The sequence below is a fragment of the Ambystoma mexicanum genome, chromosome 6p, assembly GCF_040938575.1.
Source record: "Ambystoma mexicanum isolate Mex_15411 chromosome 6p, UKY_AmexF1_1, whole genome shotgun sequence".
NCBI classification, from domain to species: domain Eukaryota; kingdom Metazoa; phylum Chordata; class Amphibia; order Caudata; family Ambystomatidae; genus Ambystoma; species Ambystoma mexicanum.
In genome coordinates, this window is record NC_090935.1 from 1222006489 (window position 1) to 1222032938 (window position 26450).

The following is a 26450-nucleotide window of genomic DNA, read 5'->3' on the forward strand; positions in this document are numbered from 1 at the left end:
CTTTATCAGTGATTGAATAATTCTGCTCACAACCAGTTAACTTCTTCAAAAAGAAAGCTACGGGATGCCATACCCCTTCCGCATCCATCTGTGATAAAAAGGCTACTATGGCGATGTTACTTGCATCGGTCTCTACCTGAAACGGTTTCTCCGTGTTTGGGTGTCTTAATACCGGCGCCGTAGTGAAAGCCACTTTCAATTTTTTAAATGCCCTCTCTTCCTCCAGACTCCATACAAAACTCACTGCCTTCTTCAGCAATTGTGTAATGGGTATGACTATTTTAGAAAAATTACTGATAAAGCGCCTATAGAAATTGGCAAATCCCAAAAAGGATTGGATGTCTTTGATACATTGTGGAGACGGCCAATCTTTGACTGCCTGCACCTTCTTTGGGTCCATGACCACACCAGATGGAGTCAGAATATACCCTAAAAACTCCACTTGTTTTACATGAAACGCACATTTCTCCAATTTTACACATAATTGGTATTCTTGTAAACGGTGCAACACTGCCTGAACATGTTGTACATGTTGTTCGGGTGAATCTGAGTAGATCAAGATATCGTCAATATAAACAATAACAAAAATATCAATAAAGTCTTGCAATACTTCTTGCATAAAAAACTGAAAAGCTGCAGGGGCATTACACAAACCAAACGGCATCACAAGGTACTCAAAAAACCCAAATTTAGTTCGGAAAGCCGTTTTCCACTCATCCCCCTCTTTCACTCTTATTAAATGATAAGCTCCTCTTAAATCAAACTTGGTGTAAATCTGTGCAGACCTCACTTGATCCAACACCACTGAAATTAATGGCAATGGAAACCTATTTTTTACCATAACTCTATTTAGTGCCCGATAATCAATGCAGGTTCCTAATGTGCCTTCCTTTTTATGGACAAAAAATTAAGACGAGGAGCCCGGGGGAGTAGAATGGCGAATGAATCTCTTGGCCAGCATCTCATCTAGATATTCCCTGAGATATTTATTTTCGGTCTCTGTGAGAGCATATATTCTGCTACACAGTCATTTTGCCCCTTCCTCCAGTTCAATTACACAATCATAGGGGCGATGAGGAGGTAGTTTTTCTGCTCCTCCCTTATCAAAGACTTTTGCAAATCCTCTATATTGGACAGGGATGCCTAAATCCACTGGTCCCATCACTTGTTCCAGGGATTCTCTTTCCACCAACCAAGATGCAGCTCCTACTTCTGCTAACATATGAACCTGACACTGCTGTCCCTCAAACCACACCATCTGTTTTGCCCAATCAATTTGAGGATTATGTTTTCTTAACCAGGGCATTCCCAAAATTAACCCAAACTGAGGTGCTGCAATTAAATCAAATGTAATCTCTTCTCTATGGCCTGATGCGCACACCATCTCCAGTTTCTTTGCTTGTTGTCGAATGGGTCCTGATATCAAAGGCAATCCATCCACTGACTGTACTCCCTCCACCCTTTCCTTCTCCTGTATTGGCAATCCCCATTTTACCGCTAACGCAATGTCTACAAAATTGCCCGTTGCTCCTGAATCCACCATGGCCCATACCTCCTGTTTAGACACTGCAAAACACAGCATCACCAATATATACAAGTGAGAAGTCTTATTACCAATTGTGTTAGCTACCATTCTGGGGAACCTTATTTCACTGGGGCCTGTCAATGGTGTTCCCGCTACGGCTGGCCCGTCTCTTTTCCTGCTTCCTTCTTGCTTCTTTCACTTCCCACCCCTCTTTGTGGAGTGTTGGGACAGGTACGTATGAAATGTCCTGCCTGCCCACAGTACAAACACAAATTGTTAGCTTTATGCTGCTCCTTTTCTGCTACCGATAGGGGTCCTTTAATACTACCGATCTGCATGGGTTCCACTTCATTTCCCCTACCTCCCTTAATCCTATCCAGTCTCACAAAGGGTGCCACTTCTGTTTTTTTCTTGTCTCCCTTTCTCTCATTCATTCTGTGATCCAATCTTAAGGCCAAATCAATCATAGCTGTACATGTCCCTGGTTGTGGTTCTACCTGAGCAATGGCATCATTTAATTCTTCCTTCAAACCCTGACAAAATAGAACCGTCTGTTTCGTTACTGGCCACTCCGTCTCAATCACTAACCTATTAAACTGAGTCACATAAGTCACTAGATCTCGACTACCCCGTTTCAAGTTCAACAATTCTTTATCCTGTGCCAAAGATACCTCCCGCCGGTCAAATAATCTACCAAACTCTGCCAGGAACCCATCCCAATTATATAACAAAGGGTCATCCTTTTGAACTAGTGGCATAGCCCAAGCCGCCACATCCCCCGTTAAATAGGAGATCACAAATGCAGTTCTGGCCTGTATTGTTTCAAAGGCTGCAGGTTTACATAGAAAATGCAATCTGCATTGAGTGAAGAACATCACATACTTGCGAGGATCTCCTGAAAAACGCTCAGGGGCTGCCAAAGGTACACTGCTGGGAGGTTGCACAATTACTGTAGCACTCTGATTAGGAACTACTTCCCTGGGCCTTGCTGTAGATCTACTTGGACCCTCCAGAGGGGTTTGCAGCGCCACTAAACCTTGTACTTGTGCCTTTAAAGCGTCAGACTCTTGACGGGCATGTGCCAATTCTACTTTGATATCTTGTAAGGCCTTTAGCACATCGGCCAAAGGCAGAGGAGTCGACTCCATTTGGCTTGGGTGGTTGTAAGTATTCCAATATGGGGGTGACATTATGTCAGAACACACTTACAATGATGGAGGAGAGTAATCAACACTCTCCCCCAAACCACAGAAGCCGAATGAATTCGACCCTCCCACCGTGGTTGACACAGGTGCCTGAAGTAATACACAGGACACCACATGGCAGCCAATGGAGGGAAGAGGAGTTAGGGAGAGGTTGTGGATGGGGTGGGGAAAGTTAGGAAAACCGGAAAAAGGGTCAGCGCAAACCTAAGTTGGATAGGTAGGGGGAAGCACTGGGGAAAAACCCTTCCTATCTGGTACCTGTTTCCTAATACCTGAACACACTGTAGCATAGCACAAGACACACCTTAATACGTATGCACTTGACTTCAGAACAAACACAGAGAACCAAGCATTCACATGTGGTAGCAAGCAGGATGAACACAGGAACAGGGAAATTTCCACATAAATGAAGGACAAAACACATGGCCCATAGGGCAAGCTTGCTGCAATACATAAACACGTAAATTAATGTCCTTGAAGTTTAAACAGGCAAGCAATAGAGTGGGTACTCTTGTGACCCAGAGTGAATAGTACTCGATGGAGATTATGCCTGAATAAGCATTCTGTGAAGTCCTTGCATCATATTAACAAAACCAACTGTTAGCAACCAACTCAGACCTTCCGTGCTTGCCAAGCACAAGTCCAATGTGAGTGAAAGCATGTACATAATGAGCCCCCACCCCGCAATGGCTTCAGCACTTATCTGATCTCCGAGGGCCCCGCGGGACACCTCGGAGTATTGCTAGCATGCCGTGAGCCACAGCCGGTCCACCTGCTCTGCACTGTGCTTGCGAACGCTGGCGGCTTCAATGGCCCATCGGGGGGAGCTTCGTTGCAGCTTCGTAATCAAAGGGACAGAGCTTCGCCGTCCATGGCTCTGCAGTGCTCCGCCGACCTGCTCCTCAGACCAACCACACCCAGATCATTAATAAGCCACACCTGATTCACACGCCATTGCCCTTTATGCTGATAGTAATCACTGCAGCTGGCAACGCGCACTTGACATACGCCCATGGCCGTGGCCTGAACTACAAACCTCCTGTGGCTTGCTGGGAATTGTAGTCTTGCCTCCATACTTGCCTTAAGAGGTTTAAGAGACAAAACGTGTTACTCTCGTGTGCTTCCAGCCCTTATTCCTCACACAAACCAACCACACCTTTTTTAATGTATCAGTATAGTGACCTGCAGTGGTTGTGGCACCAGTGTGGTACGTTATGCCTACTGTTATGAAGGTTTTCTTGCCAAGAGATACTTGCCCGTGTGTGAATCTAGTAAGCTTGCAGTTGTTTTTGGTACCATCTATGTTGTACCTTAAAATCATTATTATTACATATTGGCTATGTGAGTTTATGTGTAAGGTGGAACAATTGTCTGAAGTGCCAACAGTGCATAATATGGCATGATTTGCATTTTGCACCAGCTGATGAAATGGAATGGATTCACAATTAGGTATAGATACATACAAACATTGTACATTAGGAATGTGCTCTTGTGCAACATTGTTGCAGAGAGTGCATGTATGCTTCCATGTGTATGAAATCTGGAAGATGTCATTTATAGGTATGTTTTTGCTTTCTAGTGCTTGCGGTAAGTATATTAGACCTTCTTGTGGATCTTCCTGTGTGTTTATGGTGAATTTGACCATTCCTGCACAGTAATCCAATTCATGCCTTATTCCTGAGACACTGCAAGTGTTGTCAGGATTATTTGTTGCATTTCTATGAAGGACAAGCATTTGCAAACAGAACTGGCCTAAGCCGTTCAAGTAAATGTTTTCAACAATTGGTGGCAATTGGAATGGCAGATTGACTGATACATTTGCATAGCCATTTACACCAGTTGTGTTAGAAAATTTAAATGGACAAGAGAGTTCTGTCTCTGGGTCATTTGCTGGACCTCCACCTGTTTTTTTAGAAGAAATATTTATATTTTTTCTGCTGATCAAAGTGCAGTTGGGTTTGTACTTGATAGTTTTGTGGTTGTAGTACTTGATGGAGTAGCAGTTGTTTTTAGTTACTTTGGCGGTACCGTTGGGAGATCTCTTATAAGTTCTTTTTGCATTAATTTACTTTTAGAAAGTGTACCTTTTTCAGGAACAGGGTACATATCGATATGGGGTGTGTACAGTGCACATAGTCTGTTGTACTCTACGATGCAAGGAATGTCAGCCTTGAATTTGTTTGCATCAAAATTGACTTAGGAATAGTCCTTTGACTGTACATACCCGTGGCAAAACTACATAACTCATACCTTCTTTAAAGACTGTTTTGCCAATATCAACCAATGACTAATCTAGGGTTAGACCTTGTGATTTGTGAAGAGTGATTGCATGTTCAAGAGACAGAGAGAATTGCTCTCTGTGTACATACATGTCTTTGAATAGAAGGAATTGTTCTGTTGAGCGTCCTATCCTTTTAATTTCTGAAAATATGGCAAAGTTGATGTTGACAAAATTAATATTGTTGTCATGAGGATACGTCTGGAAGTCAGCAACTGTAACAATTGCTCCATTGACTAAACCTTGCTCCACGTCAAGGTTATGTTTCAGAATTGCTCGGCAGTTTAAACATAACATTAAAATTTCTCCAAACCAGCTGTGTTGGAGATACATTTTTCTAACTTGTTTAGTCGTGCTGTTGCTTGTTGACACATAGCCAGTGTCATGCCGTGCACTTCCAGTTTGTCTGTGGAGCTAATATGCACTAGTGTTTGCATTTCTTTTTTAACATTGTCTCAATGAAATGTGTACAGCTTGCTAGGTTTGGCATTAAGGACATACATTTTACATTTTTTGGGCTAATTGTTCCATGACATCAGGAGCAGATGTGTCATGGCCATATAGCTCATGGATGAGTCTACCATTTAAGATAGATTGTGCATCTTTAGAAAGAAGTCCTAATGCTTTTTAAAATGTTAGTATAGGTGAGGTCTGCAGACTGACACATGTTTTGAGTTTGTTCTCTGTATTGGAAATGTTGACACAGATTTATATTTCCTATGCTGCCAAGTGTGTTGCAGTACTATTTGTGTCCTTAGGTTTCCTTTCACTGATATTAATTGTAGGAGATCTCCAAAAACAATAACATGTTTTCTCCCAAAGAGTTTTTGTAGTCCATTTTATGGACTTGTAATCTGAGGTGAATTAAAGCCAACATTATTTTGGAGTCCATGCTTCCCTCATCTATAAGGAGCATTTTAATTTGTTTCAGAATTCTGTGTAGTTCAGTAGCAACTTCTGTTGATCGTTTGTAGTACTCTAATTTGTTTTGGTGTTCTACTGGAAGGAGCAGAAGTCGGTATAAAGTAACGCCTCTTATGTTGTAGGCAGCTAAAGCTGTGGGGCCTGTTACAACAGCTGAAAGGTTGTTGTTTGTTAACTTTTGTAGGAATTGGCTGATGATTTTTATTAAGAATGTTTTTTTCCAGAACCAGCTTCACCACTTACATAGAGGAGTACAGGTTTATAATTTTGACAGCTACACATTTTATTTTCATGCAGGAAACCATGTTCAATGACTTTAGTCACTTCTAGGAAAATGCTACGTTTCTCATTATTTAGTTGTGATTTCAGCAGTGCCTGGTTTTCTTCTAATTGCTCATATTGATACATGGTGTTTTCTACTTCAGTAATGGCTAATTCTGCTTCATTTACTATGAGTGGCTCTCCAAGTGGTTCTTGGCTTCCTGTAACAGAAGGTTGACTGCCCTCAGGAGTGTCTTCATTTGTTGTACTTGAACTTCTTCCTCTTGTTGGCGTTCATTGTCTAACATGTTTTTGTATTGCTTGAAATTGAACTTTGTCTAATGCTTTCATTTGCATTGAATGCTGCTTCAAATGAATAATGGGTGCCTAATACATATTTTTCTTTTCTCCGTGATTTAAAAAGTTGGAGAAGGGACATGTAGTAAAGTTTTCTGAATTGAGAAGATTAAATGATAACATCATATGATTAATTAGGCTGGGTTTGGTACGATTGATGAGGCTCCCTTCACAAGCTGAGCCCACATATTTTCCACTTTTTTCATCTGGTTTAACATTATTCTTGCAGGAGAAATGTTGGGCTATGTTGTATAGGCACATGTTTTCCAAAGCAGTATTTCTGTTTGGTAACATGTGTCTAATAATTTGTTTCTCAAAATGTTCTGGCTGTTGGAATCATTGTTTCTATGTCTTGGTATGATCTCAGCACTGTTTTTCTGGATGCAGCTGGCCCAAGGCTTAGCCAGACTCTGTGTTCTGATTGTGCCTGTTAAACAGTCTGCAGCTTCATAGCATCCACATTCTCTATGGGAGAACATTTGTATGCCAACACTATACAATTTTTGTGACAGTGTTTTGTCAGATTATATGTCATCCCAGAGGTCTTTTAGCTATGTTTTCTCAGCTTTGGTTAGGTAGGCTGTGATATATCCTGCAACAACGGTGGAATTGTCTGCAATATATTGTATATCTATGTTTGCATTCCACAAGAGAGCAATGATTGCATTCTAATCCCTGATGAACTTTGAAACTTTGTTTCTTTTAATGCAGTATGTGTTTTTATGCAATTTGCCCTTCACTCTGTGTCTGACAGAAGACATGAAGCTGTTTACCTGTCCTTTTTCTTAAACTGGTCTACGGAAACCAAAGTGACATTTGGTGTAGTATTTACCTTTGTTTATATATCTGCGTCAGCGGTAGGTTTCTGAAGGGATGTCGCAGGTTATGTATTTGTGAATAAACTGGATAACAGTTGTTTTACTGTCATCACCACATTTTGGAGCATCTTTTATCCACAAAAGCATGTGGATGTGTGGTGCTCTTCTGGATTGATATTCCTTTCTCCAAATAAAAGTGTTCCACTTCTCTGAGGGAGGAATATTTTTATTGTAGATGAAGTGCAGCATGGCAATAAAGCGGCGGTGAAAGTATCTATCCCTTCTTTGTTTTGATTTGCTATACGTAGGATGGCGTGCAAGTCCTGCCATGCATATTCTGCACCACTTAAAGTGACAAACAATGTTGGTGGGCCAAGGTTCCTTAGCATACTCTGTACATCAGCGTGATGTCGGAACCTGTATTCTTTTGTACCATGCATGTTTGCCAAGAGATTTGTTATACTTAACTGCAAAACTTCATCTTTGTCTTTTAACTTTTGAAGTAGTTGGGTGGCAGACATGTTTAAACATTTGGAACCTGTGTTCAATATGTGTGCAACTCCGTAACATAGAGTTGCTAGTTCACTTTCGAACATTTTGTCGGAATCTGCATCTTCAGACTACATTCGTAAAGAGTGGTATTCTGATGCTGTAATTTGTGTGTATCTTTCATCATATCTTCCCTCTTTTTCTGTAGGAAAGAGTAGAGGAAAGGCTTGTGCTTCCACACTTTTCTACCATATACTGATTGGAGATCCTTTGGCTTGACGCACTTGATATGTTTCTAATGCATTGTCTATGGTGTCTTTGGAGTGTATTGGGTGAATTGTATACTGGTCTAAAATATTTGATGCCGTTATAGGATCCACAAGTTCAAATTGGGAAGTTTGTGAGGATCCTGAATTATTTGGGTGGTTTCCCTTAAGTTCTGTTCAATGTTTATATCTTTGTAGTATTCATTGTTTTCTTTTAGATATTGTAGGGGTTTTCTAACTTTGTTTAAGTCTACTAGTTGTTGCCAATTTCTTTGTCCTTCATTGGTACACCATTAACTAGAATAATCAAAAGAGTGATTTGTTGGCCGTTGCACTCCTAGAGTTTTGCATATTTCTCCTCTGTAAAAGATAGTGAGCTAAAGAATCTGGGTAAGGATCTTGTACCAGGACTAATGTCTGGCAGACGGGCTCCCAGGACCCACCTTGTTAATTTGCATAATTTAAGTAACTTTGGGTCGCACCCTAAATTACTAGGGGAATCCAGACATGGACCCCTTGCTCACTATTCTTAGAGAGGCACAGCTCCATCCTACTGATGAGCTCCAACCGGACCAAAACACGTGCCTGGAGTTGCTGTTGGTACTCTTGTTCAGAGGATAATTGCCTAGTATTTCAGTGCTGCACTGCCCCAGGGCAGGACAAAGACTGATATGTTTTGGATATTTCTCCTCTTTGAAATATAGCGATCGAAAGAATCTGGGTAAGGATCTCGTAACCAGGACTAATGTCTGGCAGAGGGACTCCCAGGACCCCCCTGGTTAATTTACTCCTAGAGTTTCTACATTTTTGTCAAGATCTAATGGCAAATAAACTACTTTGCCACAAGTGCCTTTTACCAATTCAGAAGGAGGCAATTTGGCTGTTTTGGGTTGAAGGTATATTATAGCTTGAAATGGGTGTACTCTTTGCATTATAATACTCTCAAACAAATGAAGCTGTTGGAGAGGTGTGGGAAGTTGGAATATTTCCACGTTATTAGTGATAGCCCGTGAAGGCATGTGGTTATTATCAAGTGTTGTATTGCAGTATGTGAAAAGTACTGAGGGTTCAGTTATTTTATATTTGTTTTCTGTTATGAGATATAGAGATAATTGGAACCATTGGGATTCCTCATTGTCTTCTATTATGTACGTCATCGCTACAGTTTTTGTCTTCTTTTTATAAAAACGTTCTGTGACAACACACACATACTTGGTTTGGTAGTTCAGCAGATGTGCTTTTAAACTTTGCTATTTTTTTAACGTGTTTATTAGAAGGTTGGCATTTGGAAGGTTTTCGCTAATATTCTCTTCATTTACTGAATTTTCTAAGTGATCTTCACTTGCAAAATATTTACTTTGGATGTGGTCTATTTGCTGAAGGCGTTCATTGGCTGTTTCATGTAGGAGAATGTTATTAAAATATTGCAGTTGTAAAGCAGGACATTTTGCATTGTACAGTTTCTAGAGAAGATTCCGTATTGTGGAATGGAGCGCTGCTAACATTTTGATGTGGTGGAAGGTGCTTTTGCCCTAAATGCAGGCTAATGAATGTCCTTGCAATCCAGTGTAATTGTGCACTGGACAGGAGTCCATGGTTTGTAAAGTTTTTACTCTAATTGTTTCTGTTACTTTCACATAGTGATTGAGGAATTGTCATAAAGATTTGAAGGATTGTTTCTGTATGTTGCACATTGAAGAGCATGGCCATTTGTAGACTGGATGGATTGGTTGGGTGGAAGAAAAAGTTGATTGCACGTTTGTTGGGGACGTTTTTTCATAAAGGGTTTTGTGTGCCATAATGATGGTGTCTAACATTTCATAGCCTCTGCCACTACTATGTATATCAATTGGGTTTTTCTGTTCTTGTTTATAAGCCTCTTCATTGAAATATGGTTCAGTGCTGCTTGTGTGAATCCATTTACCTGCACAGAAGTTGGCAAAGGTATTTATGTTGACATTGTGCCTGTTTAGAAATGCTTTTTGTAGGTTACTGATTAATTTTGTTAGTGTTTTCACTCTAGTTAATATAAACAATTTTCTTTTGAGGAGCATTGCACTGTCAATGAGAGCTTCCAGGATTATTCATCTGCAGTCATTTTTAAGGGTCAAGCGTGACTTTTTTGCTGTTTTAAAAAAATTCTGAAGTACTCTACGGTGGAACAGTTTTTGTAAAATTATTTTTTCAGAATGCTTAATTGTGGCTTTGTTAACATTGGTAGATATAGTGGTAGCCTTATTAGCAGTTATATTCTTCTTTATACCTTTGTTTTTATTTTTACTTTTTGGAAGAGGGGCCCTAGTTTTTTTAGTGCTAGCTGGTTCAGTTTTGTTGACTGACTGTATTAGCAGTTTTGCTTGAACATTTGCTGTACATTCTGATAGAGGTGGATGAGTATTGTGCTTGCTTTTTTATCTGCTCTATTTTTTCTTTGTTTTCTACTGAGTTCCTTTTTAGTAGGCATTCTGTTCTGTCTGCTGGAGAAAAAAGGAAAGTATGGGTTTGAAAGTTGTGGAATATATTTGCGTGCATTGTGAATGAGTGTGTGAATATGAGGGCAGACATAAATAGAAGGCTATGTGATTGTGCAATGGGTTTCTAGTTCTGTTTGGGAAGGTTGTAAAAGTAGCTGTGTGTGTAGATGTGTGAAGGGCTTGGGTTAGTGCATACAAGAGTGCTAGTGTTCATGAATACGTAAGGACATTACAACATTTTCTTGATAATGGTGGGTGTTACGCTAATGAGATGAGAATACAAAGAATTTACCTGCTGAGGTGCAATGAATAAGAGTGAAGTAAACCTTGTTGGTTTGAAAGGAATTTTAAAGGCTATTATGTGGCTAAACTGTACTGCATGAGTAACAGAAAGAAAACTACTACACTTGTACACTTACTTTGTAGGATGTGAAGAGTATTTTTCTTCAGGTTGTTGTCTTCAAGGAGGTAGGTTGTTGTCTGCCAGGAAGTTGGTCTTCACTGCAATTGAGAAAAAAGAAAATTAGTAATTTTGTATGGTAATGGTGAAGTAATTTTAGTACAAGAAGACATTATTTTGCAATGTAGGAGGAGTTGTTATGATGAAGAGTTAATAACATTGGATGTGATTACGAGTATGGTGATAACCCTGATGTTTCTGCAGATGGGTTGCCACCAGATTCCAAATAAGTGTTCGCCAGCTAGGTTTCTAGTAGCACCAGGACATTACAGGTCATGTTGGCCCGAAAATTCCAGTGGTGGTTAATGTTACTGCCTATTTCTGTGAAGTTGCATAGCACTATATGGGAATGGGGAGATGAGAGCAACGGCTGCATTGCTAATCAGGCTGGTGGTTCTGTGATAAGTATGCCCCACAGGGCCATAAGAATAAAATTTGACATATTAATACAATTGAAAATGGAAAATGCTGAGTGTTTGAAAAGCTGTCATTTTTCAGAGGCTGTACATGAAAGGATTCATAGCAGCTCTGTGCATAACCTTTTTCTAAAACAAAAATGGATTTTGAAAATATTTGTAGAACACTTCTAAGTGGCACTTGTGTGAAGGTTTTTTTTATGGTGTTAGTGCATGCATACTTGCGAATGAGATGTACTTTAATGTGTACTTGCTTATTAAATGATGGCTCTTTTGGTTGTATTGTGGGAGTTGTGGTTGCAGTATTTGCATTAGAAATGGTGCCATGCAATTCCCAGAATGCCACGAAAAATCGAGAAGTCAAGAAACATGTACAGATTAGAAAAGAGAATGTTAGCTAGCAAGTATGCATGTGTTGGAAAGCTAATGACATTGTACACACTGAGTGTTATTGCATTATGTTGAAGAAATCGTTTCCATTTTGTTTATTTTATTCATGAAAAATTACACACACCACTGTTGTAAATGCATGAATGCATTTGTTTGTTTTACTTGAAATGGTGTTGAAATGAAAAGTAATAAACACATTGCATTTTGCCGTTTTTCATTTCATCTACATGCCATGCAGTTTTCGTTTTGAGTTTGCATTGTGGGAGTTTTAGGGCAATTTTGTTAGTGGAAGATGTGGTTTTAAAAGTGAAAGAAAGAAAGAAGAAAATAACAGTTTGTACATTAGAATGGGTGGTATGGGCAAGCATGCATGTCTTGGTAATATATTGAAGTTTTACACAGGATATGGCACTTAAACATGCTGTGGAAATGTTTCAAATGTGGGTTTCTTTTCTTTCTCAAAAACGACACAGAGAGTGCTGCTGAAATTGCAAACATGTGTTTTGAAAGTGTTATGAAAATCTTCAGTAAAAGAAAACCTTTCAACCACACAGCATTGTAAGTGAGTGCCATTTGATGTCGGAGATGGGACAAATGAGAGAATGATTATTGAGTAGGTTAATGCAGGGTATCCTGTATTTATAGATGGAATCCTGTATATATGCATTTGTAAAAGAGATCGAAATGAATTTTTAAAATATATGCATACCTGTTGATAGTTGCAGATGTGGATGAATGTGCAAGCAGAAATCTTCAAGAGTGTTACAGTAGTTTTTGATGCAGGTGCCTGGGAGTTACAGGAGACATCTAGTGTGTCTGTACAATAGTACATCTGAAGTGTTGAACTGAGATGACAGATTTAGATATAGAGTTTTTGGATGTGATTGGTGGATGGGTTTGTGACTGCTTGAAAGTAGCCAATGAGGGAGTGCTACACAGATTAAAGTGGAAAGGGAAGAAGGGCTGCTCTGTGTTACAGGGTCCACAGACAGCACAGTAGTCTGCGGACAGGGCGTGCCACATCCAGTCTTCTCACGATGCCTGTTATGGAAAGGGGGCTTTCTGGATTAGCTGATCAGGTGTTCTGGTTGTGCTTTATAGGAAGAGAGGGTAATCATGTGTTTCATTGCTGTGTTTAGTGAAGATGTTTGTGGTTGCAGAGATGAAGTGGCTCACTGTGGGGATGGTAGGAGATTGTTTTATGATTAATTTGCAGAGGTACACAGAAATATGTGGTATTTCTGCCAACCATGGATTGGAGGGAGTGGAGGCTGTGTAGTGTGGTGTGCATGGGCGAAACTTGAAAGCTTTATTTTCACTTTTCAAAAATATGTCTGTTTTAAACACTCCAGATGTCATTGTGGTGCATTGTGGAGGACTGCATTTGGGGTACATTAGTGCAATACATTTGCAGAGTGCAGTGAAAGAATTGCTGAAGGCACCAATGTAGCTCTTTCGATGTGGAAAGGTTATATTTTCCCACATACCACCTAGGGCACTATGGACCTGCCCCAGTGTCATCAACAAGACACAGGAAGGTGTCTTGTCAAGAAAGGAATATTTTCATTTTTGTTCAGTGTTGGGGTGTCATTGTTCCCACATGACAACATTCTGGAGGATGGTGGAAGTCCTTTGTTTAGTGATGACATTACTTTAACGGATTGTGGCAATGCAATCTTTCTAGATAATATTCAGAATGCACTTAAAAAGTTCTTGTTAAATGATATAGAGTGCATGTGAGTAGGTATAGAAAAAAATATGAAACACCCCCAAAAATTAACAACAAAAAAAGGTTATTTTCAGAGCCACCACTAAAGAGCAAATACCTTAGCTTGTGTTTAATTTCTCTCCCCATCCCCTTGATTTGGGTGATCGGTACATGGACACCGTGGTAGTCTGTGGACAGCAGATGCCACATTCAGGTCTTTTGAAGATGCTAGGCATGGAAATGGGACTGTGCAGTCCAGGGTTTAGTCAATCAGGTTTCCAGGGTGTGGTATGCAAGGAGAGAGTGTGGCACAAGGTCTGTTTACTGAGTGGAGTGCAGATGGCAATGGCTACGGCTGTGTCTTTCAGGAGGCAGAGCGTGTGGATTGCCTAAATATGTCACATGAACCACTTCTCACTCCCCAACACATTCCTTATGGTACATTGTCCAGACCCTTCCGCCGCCGCACTGTCCTCCGATACAACATGGCGTCTTTCCCAACAAATGTTGACACACACCACACTTGCCTCCAGCCAACCACCGGCCGTGTCCAAACTGCTCTGACGGGATGCCGTACTGCGAGCCAATGACACTTCTGTCTGCGGAGCAAACAGGGAAATGGGTCCGCAAAGCGGACCCAGATTTCACACATTTTTTGGGATGTGCATTTCAGTTCTTTGCAACAAAAATACTGGTCGGATTTCCACCAAACACAGAAAAGCAAGTTTTCTCGGCCAAGCCCCCGCTCCTGCTGCAAATTTGGTGAAGATCCATCCAGCCGTTCGGCCGGTAGCTGTGCGCAAAATATTTCCCCAGTCAGTCTATGGGAAAAAAAAATGATGGGGGACTCCCCTATAACTTTGACCGGCCCCCGCACAAAACCTCGCCCAATTTGGAAAAACAATTCAGATCTGGTCATATACTTTCTTTGCAAAGTTTGGTGAAGATTCGTCCAGGGGGGAGCAAAGTTATAAGCCACCGAATAACTAATAACAACCTATCCATAATATGGTTACAAGTAAAACTGAAAACCCCCAGAAATTCACCAGTTATGGTAAGCTAAGCAACCATAAGTCGCGCTGCCACCGTGCACTGCTAAGACTAACACCCAGGACATCACAGATGACATCACAAATGTCATTGATGACATCACTGATGAATCACATTTCCATTTAGTTTTCACGAAAAGCCTCTACAAGGGATTGGTATTTTAATGTTGGCAGAAAACTATCAGTGGTATTTGGGATAAATATCATGAGATATATAGTTCATTAAGCACTGCATTGCTACAAACACCATTGTATTACAGAGATCTTTCTAGTATAGCAACCTACTCATGTAGAAACATAGGCATTGTGTGCAGCATTCACCATAGAGGTGCAATATTCATAATCTTGCCATGTTGAAAGTAAAATGATGAATGCTTTCGTTTCAGAGTTTTGCATACTGTGAAACATGTAATAAGTAGCTAATAATGCCTCACTTACTACATAATTGTACTACTACACACAAAAAATAAAGAGACCACAAGGCATACAAATATGTTAATAAACGTGGAAAGTAATGTAAGCAAAAAAGCACCAGTATTACCAGAAAGTGTTCATAACCTTATTGATTATCTTCATGCACAGAAATGATTGCTGTGTTACAGGCCTGCTTCTTCCCCTATGTATATGTATCATATGATGTGACTGAATCCTAAGGAAAGTAGTGTAAGAACATTTGAGAAGGGTAAGGTCTACACATATAGTACCTTTTGAATTTTTAGTTCCTGACTATCAGTGAAAAAAAAACACCTGGCCTAGATATGTCAGTGAAAAGAAAAAGAGGGAGCCAGACATGTGATGTCATCAGTGATGTCATCAATGACATTTTTGATGCCATCTTTGGTGTCGTGGGTGTTAGTCTTAGCAGTGCACACTGGTGGCACGAGTTATGGTTGCTTAGTTTACCATAACTGGCACATTTCTGTTTTTTGTTTTATTTTACTTGAAACCATAATATGGATAGGTTGGATAGGTTACTATTAGTGCAAAGTAACTTTAACGTCTCTTTAACAAAGTTTTTGCACTGACTTTATTGGGTTTTTAATGGGGTAACTGAATCATAGCGTCCCTTTAACAATGTTTTTTCACTGAATTTGATAGGTTTCTATTAGAGCAACTTAAACCTAACGTCCCATTTACAATGTTTTTTCACTGGATTTCATAGGTTTTTACCAGGATACCCTTAATTTGTATAGATGTACCATACAACATACTGAACCCCCTCCATACTGATAAGCACAGTGTCTGTGGACTATGCAACTGTTCATGGATATCGGGTAGCATCCACACAGTCCAATAGTGCAGGGGTTGTTTCACATTATGTTAGCATACAGCAAAGACACTGAACATCTGTAAAGACCAACACATAAGTGAATTGTACGACAAAACTGAAATAGGTCTACAAACTCTGTACTTATAAAAGCAGCAATCCAATTGCATAGAGTGTGCAACATAATGGAATGCATCAAGCAGGAAAATAACATGTGCTTACAACAGTATAACCTCAATGCTTTTTTACATACAAACTGAGAAGCAACTGTCAGCGGGACAATTGCAAAGTAGTGACAGCAGAACTCTACTATAAAGTGGTAAGTACACTATATTTTTTCCTATAACTGTGCAGTTTGTTCTGTGTACAATATTAGTAAAAATGATTTCTCTTTTTTTACGCAGAAATGCCAAGCACCCTGGAGTGGCTTGAGGAGAATTTCCCTCATGATGAAATGAGTGAAGACAGCAGCTCCAATGGTACAAAGTGCAGTTTGAAAAGTAATAGAATTAATACACATTGCTTCACATGTACCTGAGACATGTTTTTTTCTTTAACAGTACATATGGGAAATGAAGGGAATGCCCCAGAAGCAGCAGCTCCTTGACAAGTGTATGGGCACATAGAAAACCAAACTAACAGTGTGCAAAATAAACTAGTGAGCCTGGAGGCAAACATTGATCAATTGATGAACAGTTTTAGTGACTTAAACAAATTTGGAAAGAGACATATAATGGACAATATTAAATACCTTCCCCCTGCCCCTGTCAACCATCCCAACAAGTTCCCTGTAGGCAAAGACATTATGGTGAGACCTTAATCCCTTCCTCCCCTGATGACCAACCTGTGGAAAACCTCAATTCCCCTGTATATGTTTTCATTTCTGCTACCCCTTCCCTTTCCTAATTGTGTATATTTATATGTGTAAATAAAGTTCTACATGTATATTATTGCTATGTGTGTGTGTTTTCTTTTTTAAAAAGCCCCATTAGGAGTCTGGGGAGAATGGGACTGTCTGGGATGTCTGCAATTAATCAAAATGGAGGTGTCCTACAGACACGGCACCTGTCCGGGAAGTCTGCATTCAAAATGAAGGTGTCGTAGGAAGCCACGCCTGACTGCATGTCTGCAAAGCTGTAATAACACCATTGATCCCTTACTGCTATGTATCAAAGTCAACGTGATTAAATTGTTCGGAAAAGTACCAAACTCTGGTATCATGCACTTTTGTGAAATTCTCTGAAAACAAAAAGGGCAAATTTCTAGAAAGTCATTTGAAATATTTATTTTTTGAACAAAGAAAATCCTAATAACACAAAAGTTGTAATAACGGAGAAGTATAACAAAAATTATAAAAACACTCAGAATTGTAATTCACAGTGGAAAATTTGGTTTAGTTTTAAGAACAAAAAAACAATCAATTATTCTTTTTGTGAAACAGAAAATTTTTTTTTTGTTTTTCAGAATTGTAATTCACAGTAGAAAATTTGGTTTAGTTTTAAGAACAAATAAATAGGTTGTTCTTTTTATAAAGTCACAAAGAAGAAATAAAGAAGGAATGGAGTACTAGTGGAGAGAAAGTATATGGACGGTTCTTAAGGTAAAAAGTTCTTCCTTTTCTACACAGAACAGCCGTGTCCACTCAAACTCTAACTCCAATAATCCTAATGACAGGTCTGCCTACGTGTAGGTGTCAAAAAAATATTTCAGAAAAAATCAAGGTTGACATCATCACAACAACGTTTCGGCTAACATGCCGCCTGTCTGGCCATAGTTTCTTTGCATAGTTGAAAGTTGCCTTCCTCAGGGCGAAAGAACCTCACAACAGTTTAACCCTGTGGGGAAGCAGACATGAAAGAAAATGAAATTAAATTTAAAAGCATAATGGGAGCGAACTCCAAAATTAAAGTAAAGTTGCCCTTGTTGTTTAAAAGAGAATAAATTAGGAAATCAATTACCTCAATTTTGCAGGCTGTGGGTAAGTTAGAAATACAGGCGTGAAAAAAGGGGCTCAGGGGCCCACGACAGTAATGCCTGTAAAGCGGAACCGACAGGGCCCTTGGTGTAACTGCATCGAGTAAGGACTCATATTGGAGAAAACAACAACTGAAATGGAAGGGGGAACTTATCAGAATAAAGATTAAGAAAGGACAAATTGAAGTTATCCAAATGGGGAGAGGAGTAGAGAGGTGTGTAATCACATGTGGATTAAATCCTGTAGCTAAATAGCATACACAGATGAAAGGTGGAGTATATAGTGCGGAGAGCACATTCGTCGGGTAGCCTGGTGTGGTCCCTTATCACTGGCATAAAAGGTGTACAAAGCTGTGACATATATTTAATTATTCCGGGGACCCCACCTCTGTCCTACAGACACCTGGGCGCACATGCATCACATTCCCTGTGTCTTACAGACAACACACCTGTCTGGCATGTCCGCAAAGTAGTGATGTACTTTGATTAATTCAGGGAGCCCATCGATGTCCGGCAGACACCTGGGCGCATGTACATCTCATCCCCTGGGTCTTACGAACGTTGCACCTGTTAGGAACTGTCTGCCGCACGTGTGTCACACTTTTCATTTGTGCTATGCTCATGCGCACAACAGATACTACACAATAGGTGTCCTACAGACAGCCGAACCATCTGCAAACGTTCACGACATCACCATGTGCAGCACACATGCTGAACATCGGTCCTTATTCGAGAACAGTGTCTGGGCCCCTGAACAGCAAAAAAGTGATTTTGGGGCCAATTCAAGGTGCTTTACTGTGACACTTCGGCCTTGCAGAGGTCCAAGACCATGTCCCTGGTGATCTGGACTTTTTGAACAGAGCTTGGGGTTCGAAGTGTCCGCAAAGCACATAACTGTCCGCAAAGCGCTCCCCAGCACCCTTATAAATGGCCACACCCCAGTGCTGCTTTTCATTCTGTTTTTTGATTTCTTGAACAGAGCACTGTGCCAGTTTGCCATATAGTTGTTTCACCAGATTGCTGCTTGCACTAGATTGCTACTTGCACCAGATTGCTGCTTGCTCCTGCATTCCTACATTACCTGAATAATGGCTTCCACTGCTGTAACATCTGCTGCCTCTGCCTCAGCACCTCCTGACCCCCACCAACACCACCTCCTTCCCAAGAGCCTGGAGAGGGGAACAGGCATGATGATGCAGAGGAGAAAGAAGAGGAAGAAGAGAATGAGGTAGTGGAAGTCCCCACTACTAGCTACCAACATGAGTCTTGGGTGTGGAGGGTTTTTAACACCGTTGATGGTAAGCCCAGGGTTAGTGCGGCCAAGGTTTGCTTACTCAGTCTTAGCACAGCTAGGCTGTACAGTTATGGGACTACCTCCATGTGGCGACACCTCAGATCCAGCCACAAAGCAGCAGTTTGGAGGTTTGTTCCCTTCAAACAGGGTAGTAGGTTGAATTCCACTGCAGAATCCTCGACATAAGCTCCTGTCACCACAAGGGACACTCCTGTGGGGCAGTGGATTCCTCAAAAAGCCTTGCAGGCCATAGGTACCACAGTGGATCCTTACCTTTCAAAAGTCACTGGTTTGTGTGTGTATTCTGACGCAGTACTCTGCAGGGGTGAGCAGTTCCGGAGTGGTTTTGAGGCTGCAGTTCGGGTCCACAAAGGAAAGTGCCCCTCTACCTCAATTAGGGGCACTCAACATCTTCCTCACTTCATCTGCCCTTGTGTATCCCTTTGGTTGGTGCCCCCTCCCTACAATTCCCTCCCTTGTGTATTGTGTTTAAAAAATCTCAAAAAATGTACAAAACACAAACATATTTAAAAAAGGCTCTTTTCAGAGCCACCTCTCACAGTTTAAAAATAGAAGTGCAAAGGAAATGGTGCAGACCCCTGTGCAGTCTGTGAAGTCTGCAGACAGCGCACTCCCAAAGCATGCAGGTGGTGGCAGCATGTAAACCATTGCATTCTTTTCCGCGAGAAAGTGGAGGATCTGAAAAGAGCCTTTTTTTTCTTTTTCTTTTTGTTCTTGGAAGTTTTGAAGTCGCCAACACCTATTGCCCACATGCTTGTTATGCTTGCAAGAACGGTTGCAAAGCATTTTGGATATTGCACAAAAAAGGTGATTGCCAGCATCAGTAAGATGGACGCCATCTCTGAGGAAAATGTTGGTGCTATGAAATGTAATGTTTTTACTGTGGAAGGAAGACATACCAACATCTGGCAATAATGCGCAAACAGCATGTGGACATTGAACCTGGCATTCTCCATTTGAGGACCAAATGATGAAGAGCATAGCCACATCTGCCTCTGGCCAATGCACAAAAAGTAAATCACTCAAGAGTTTAGAAACATGTTTATGACTTTACCAAGTGCCTCCTTCATGGCAAACTGCAGAGAGATTCCAGTAACATGGCCAAAACTGTTCCTTCCACAATGAACAATAATATTGGCTGGATGATGCTGCGTCACCAAAGTTGCACAAAGGGGAAGCAAATCCAGCCACTTCATGCCACTCACTCCATACCAGTGCACATCCAAATGAGGGAATCCAAAATGTGCAGCCACTCCACAGTGCTCTGCATATACCTGCAACCAATCTATCCAAGAGTCCCCCAAAATCCAGACATTCTTCCTCCTGAAACACACAGCCATAGCCACATCCATCTGCACTCCTCTCAGCAAACAGAGCCTCTCCCACACTCTCACCTTGCACACCCCACCCAGGAAACCTTATTGACCAATCCCCTGGCCTCCACAGTATCACTGCAGCAGTAGCCCCCATAACAACAATGCAAATACTCCCAAGTCCCCACTCATATGCAGTGCTGTACAATTGCACTCACACACTAACTCTTCCTGCCAACAAAACATTCTACAATCTAAAATAATGTGTTCTCCTACTGCTATTACTGTATCATTAAAACACAAACCCACTACCTTCCTTCTTTTCCAATTGCAGTGAAGAACCCCCTCCCAAAACCCAGTGATGTCGCTGCTGGAAGATAAAACCTAGATGAAACCTACTCTTCACATCCAACAAAGTAAGTGCAGTATTGTAGTGTTCGGCCTGTTACTCAGACAGTGCAGTGGTGTTGTTGCATTGTAGCCTAGACAATTTTATCCAACCCCACAGCACTCGCTTCACCCTTACTCATTGTACCTTGCCATGTCTACTGTTTCTATTGTCATCAGAACACTAGTATGTTAATACGCACTAGTGTTATAAAAACATTGTAATGTCCTTACTTCTTCAAGCATGAAGCAAACCTTTCCCACAGGAACACACACATATACCAGTACAACCTTCCCAACCAAAAGTAACATCCCTTTGCACAATCACACTCCTCTATGTATACCTACCCTCATCTTCAGACACTTATGTACAGTACACACAAATACATTGCACAACTTCCAAACCCACACTTTCCTTTTTTCTCAGACACAAGACAATGCCTACCAAAAAGCAACTCCATACAAAACAACACAGAAATAGAGCAGATAAAACTCAAACCATGCAAAATGGCCATCCACCTCTAGCAGACTAAAGCTAATTCGAACCATTGGGATTCCTCATTGTCCTCTATTTTGCAAGTCTGCAACAACAGTGGACGTATGGCCTTTTAGCTATGTGCATGCAATGGATGGGGTTGCAGAATAACTCTGAGTCCAAATAATGGAACCAAGTTAGGAAGATGGCAAGTAGTCTGTTTTATTAACAATTATCTAAAACAGGAAGGTTACAATGCACATCAACTGACATTCGCTCAGCTCTCAGCGATTTTCTAATAAAAAACATCCTTATATGCAAAATATATGTCATACTACGTGGCAAATAATAGAAAACCTATCAAGGGATGGGTTTGGATAAAGAAGACATATAAATATACTTTCTATAGTGGTTAGGATTGTGATTGGTTGCCCACTGTCAGGTGGACAACTGATGCCTCTAAAACACTAATAAGTGCATGGTTTATCATTGGTATTCATACTATAATGCTCTTCATTATACGGCCCTCTGCAATTGGTTGACATGCGCGTGCCATGTCTGGAACATTCGGTTCACTTAGCAGCACATTAGCTTAACCCCAGATGCAAGGAGATGGTCTTGACTTTAGCTTCACACCCAATTAACCCAACATATGTCATCATCCATGCCTTCTGCCATGACAATTGTCTTTGAACTTGGCCTTGCATAGTATCCTTGTCTGTGGAAATAGATTGGAGTGCAGGCTCTCACTATCATTGTTCTAGGACTCCAAGTCCAACTCTATTTCCATCCTTGGCTCACGTGACAGGTGACAATTTTTTAGTCCATTTTGCAGCATTTAAATGTCTTAAATGAATAAAACCTGGCACTCTTGGTGTTCTTTTGTTGCACCTTAACAAGGAATGATTCCTCCTTCGCACATTCACTGCTTTCAAGAATTGATAACCAACCTTGGCTGCTTCAGTTTTGATAGGAGGCCAGACAGCCTGGCCAGGCATTTCCATAATCTCAGCTTATTCTTGCTGTGACACAATTCTCAGCCTTTCCTCCCCATGGGTCCAGGCTTGCTAAATTCATGACACCAATGTCCAGATCCTATACAATGGCGGCTTCACCTGCAGTCTATTCACTACATATAGCCAGCTTCTATGATGACTTAGTCTACTTGTATATCAGCATCTGTACAAATATTGAAAGGTTGATTTTCTGCAGCACTTCACACATGTGCAATCTTCTTTTCGCACATGAAAGTTTGCTTGATACTTAACTTCGTCATCAGTTTCTGTAAAAGCCATGCATTCTTCTTCAGCCTGTATTCTCAGGGCATCACACTCGTCTCTTGTGATTTCCGTAGATTCTCTTGTTTCTCCTTTTCATATCCCTTCAGGGAGTTCCTCCCCCAGATTATCGGCTCTTTGGGGATACATCCAATAGGGTTTTCTCAGTGGGTACCTTCTTTCAAATATCCGCTATGGTATTGACACAACTGCTGGTGTCAAACATGGCACGATCTCCGTCCTCCAACATATAGAAGGTAGGGGGGTGGGATTTGCTGAAAAGGCATGCAGCTGCTCCTCTACAAAAGACAGATGCTTGGTCTGGTATTTCCGCATATTTGCTTTCAAACTTTATTTCCTATTTGTTTCTTTGTTTGTTTATTAATTTATAGAGCAGACCAAACCCTAAGGTATCTGGCCGCATTACATTACAAATAAGTTTCACACTTACAATTGCTTAGTTAGTTACCAACATTGTGTATAGATATCAATTATTGATTTACAGGGGACAGATTACAGGGATTAAATATGAAGATATTGAGTACATTATATAAAAACACAAACCAAATAATGCACACATAATTAGCTCTACAGTAAAGGGTTAAATATCAGTAGGCAGAAACATGCTTAGGCAGATCACTGTGAACATTCACACTTCAGATATTCCTCATGAGGAACCAACTTTTGGCATTTTTTCTAAAGCTGTTTAATGACTGGTCAGTTCTCAGAGTGGTTGGAAGCGAGTTCCATAGTTGGGTAGCCATAAACGGGAAACTACTACCTTCTGCTTTTTTAAAATTGTATTTTGGGACTGTAAGGCAGAAGGAGTTGACTGATCTAGTCAGGCGTGTAGACGCTCTTTTGATGATATTTTCCATTAAGTAGAGGGGGCAGCTTTGTTGAGACATTTGTGTGTGAGCAAAACAGTTTTGTAATGGATTCTGTCATTAATGAAGAGCCATTTAATATTCAGTCTTGCCTCCGAAATACGTTGTCTACTGGGTATACTAAGGGCAGTCCTAAGGGCATTATTTTGGAGAATTTGGAGCGTGTTGATAATGTATTTACTCACCCCTAAATGTGTAGTTTTAAATCTGATTTTATGTTCTTTCTGTTAAAACTTGGCAGAACTCATTACTGCATGTGGAACAGAAGTTATAAAATATCACAGATTACGGGGAAAGTATTAATGTTGCAAACATAAAGTTTTGTACATGCATCCATGGGGACAATTCACATCAGAGTATATAATTGGGGAATTTTTGGCCAAATCTTTCATGTTTAAAATCACCAAAATGTATCAGAAAGGCAAGGTGAGGTCCCACAGACTTGAGTATTGGACTGATCTGTGCAGCACAAAATATGTAACCTGTGTATCTGATTTACTAAGGGGTTGCAACTGCATAAATATCTGTTTGTGGAAAAATTAGATTTTCAGTAAAGTAAATGTGGGAGTGTCTAGACACTGTAAAAACCACCTCATAAACATGACATCACTTTGCTGATATCCAACCAATTGTGAGCAAGGCAGAGACTATGTCCTTGCCCAATCCTATTGTTAGTGGCGTGGGTAGTGAAACCTGCCCCTGTCATATACTGTCATTATGTCATTTGGCATTATAAATAAGGGCCCCTGACTAGCACTCAAGAGACTGATTCCTGACTCTCTTCCTGAATTTCTGTGTGGCGTTCGTTTCCTGTTTCCTTCATCCTGTTTGATCTTGATTCCAGAATTTCATTGCAAAGCCAAGGCCTATGCATTGCTGACCCTGCTTCAGCTAGGCCTCAAATTCTAAAACAAATCCCAGTACCCAAGGGAAGCATCCTGATACCAGCCTGACTTGCTGTCACTAAATGCATGCCTGCTGCAAACCTGCCATCCCACTGATCTGTAGTCTCCAGTAACCAGAAGTGCCAGTCCAGTGCCATCCGGCAACCAAAATTACTCATCTGATCTGTCCGCTGAGTTTGCGCAGTTGTCCTTTGTTAGACCAGATCTGTTGGGTGACCAGAACCCTTGACAGTCCAATATCCTCAATTAAAGTGGACTCTAAGTATCAATTGGAACCATAGAAAACCATAGCATACCTTGCCTCGCCTTGTCCTATCACAATCTCTAAGTCATCCTATCCTTACCTTAATAACTTGTAACATTGTCAGAATCCTTATTGCAACACTGTCATTGATTTATATTGCCAGTGCTATCTATTTAGTAATGTTTGTCTTGAAAATCCTAAGCTATCAATCCTATTTCGAGTGATCGGACTGGTTGCGCCAGGGCGGGTGCTGGGGAACTAGGGTTGAACTCATGAATCAACCCTGGAGCTTACTGTGTCCCTCTTTGGTATTCTAGCCTGAATGCTCTAGTATAGAGTAAAACTGTTCTTGTCCAAACTGAGTTCTTTTCTGTTTTCACTACCCAATTTTTCTAAAAATGCCTGTTATTCTACATTACATATCTCCCTCAGTTTTATAGCTAGAGACCTCATTTCAATTCCAGATTTTACCTAATATCCATAGCTACACCCCAACCAATTTCACCCATTTTTATCAAAAATCGTTTGGTTAATTTCAGGCGGAAATTGCAAAGGTTTGCTAAATTTCCAACGTGTCTTTTTGAGTGCAAACTGTTTTAAATCTGCCATTCATTTTCGAATTGTATGCTTTTGCTCAATCTATTGCTTCTGACTGCTTGGTACTTTCCAGTGTTGCTCCCATAATGATTTGTACTGATTTAAGGATTTTTGCACTCATTCATTGTTTTGTTCAGCCATTTTGATTGTAAGTGTTTAAAATCAATTTTTCTCTCTTGTTTGGGGAGGGAAGGTTGGATTTGAATTGTGTTTCTTATTCCTCATTCCTTTCCTGATTACCTGCTGCTTCTTTATATCTATTTAGAAATGATTATTTGTGGGTTGAGGAATATTGCAGGGGGAAATCCTAACTTGAGTGCTATCTTTCCAAAAATTCAAAAGTATGTCTATTCTTCTGTGTTTTCTATCTGTGTTGCCAATGGATTAATTTAAGTGCATTGTTCACATTCCTATTTGTTATTGTCACCCCATTGGTGATTGCTGCCCCATATATTAAAAAGTGTATGATTTTCTTGAATTTCTAAATAAATAAATATATTGTCATGATGCCTCCCTCTAAGGAGCCAGGTCTGACCCAGCAACCCCAGAGGCAGGCATCATTATCCCCAGGGAAGTGCCAGCGGGCCCAAGCTGGGGCCCTTTGGACACAGTCCTGGCGCCTTAGGCACCAGGCTTATGTTGGACCCCTGTCCTGGCACCTTAGGCGCCAGGCTCATAAAGCTAGACATGTGTTCAAGTGTTTTAAGGTGCACTTACCTGATGCAGACCATGCTGCTACATCCAGGCCCTCTTGAGGCCTGAATGGAACTACTTTACCTGTGAAACTACTTTCCCCTGGCTGTGGTCGGGGAAGGATACATACCTGATCGGTGGAAGGATACATACCTGGAACTTCTTCCAAAGCTATTTAAACCACGCCCGATCAGCAACTCACGCTTCGCGTTGTTCTGCTCCTTGCAGCTGGATGCTCACCGTGTCAGCTCCTGCATCTGGACTTCAGCCACGCCTGTCAGCATCCTGGGTCACCTGCTAAGAGAGAATTGGAGAGAAAGAAGACCTTACCTGCTAAAGCTGCATCACGGAGACTTCACACTGACGATCCTGAAAGAGAAGACATCATTTTAAAAGCATTTCGCTACGATCGCTGCAGCGCTGCATTTCACTCACCTTTCCTGGGCACCTCCATCTTCAGCAGCGATCATCCGGATCCGCAGCCACTTCCCAGAGC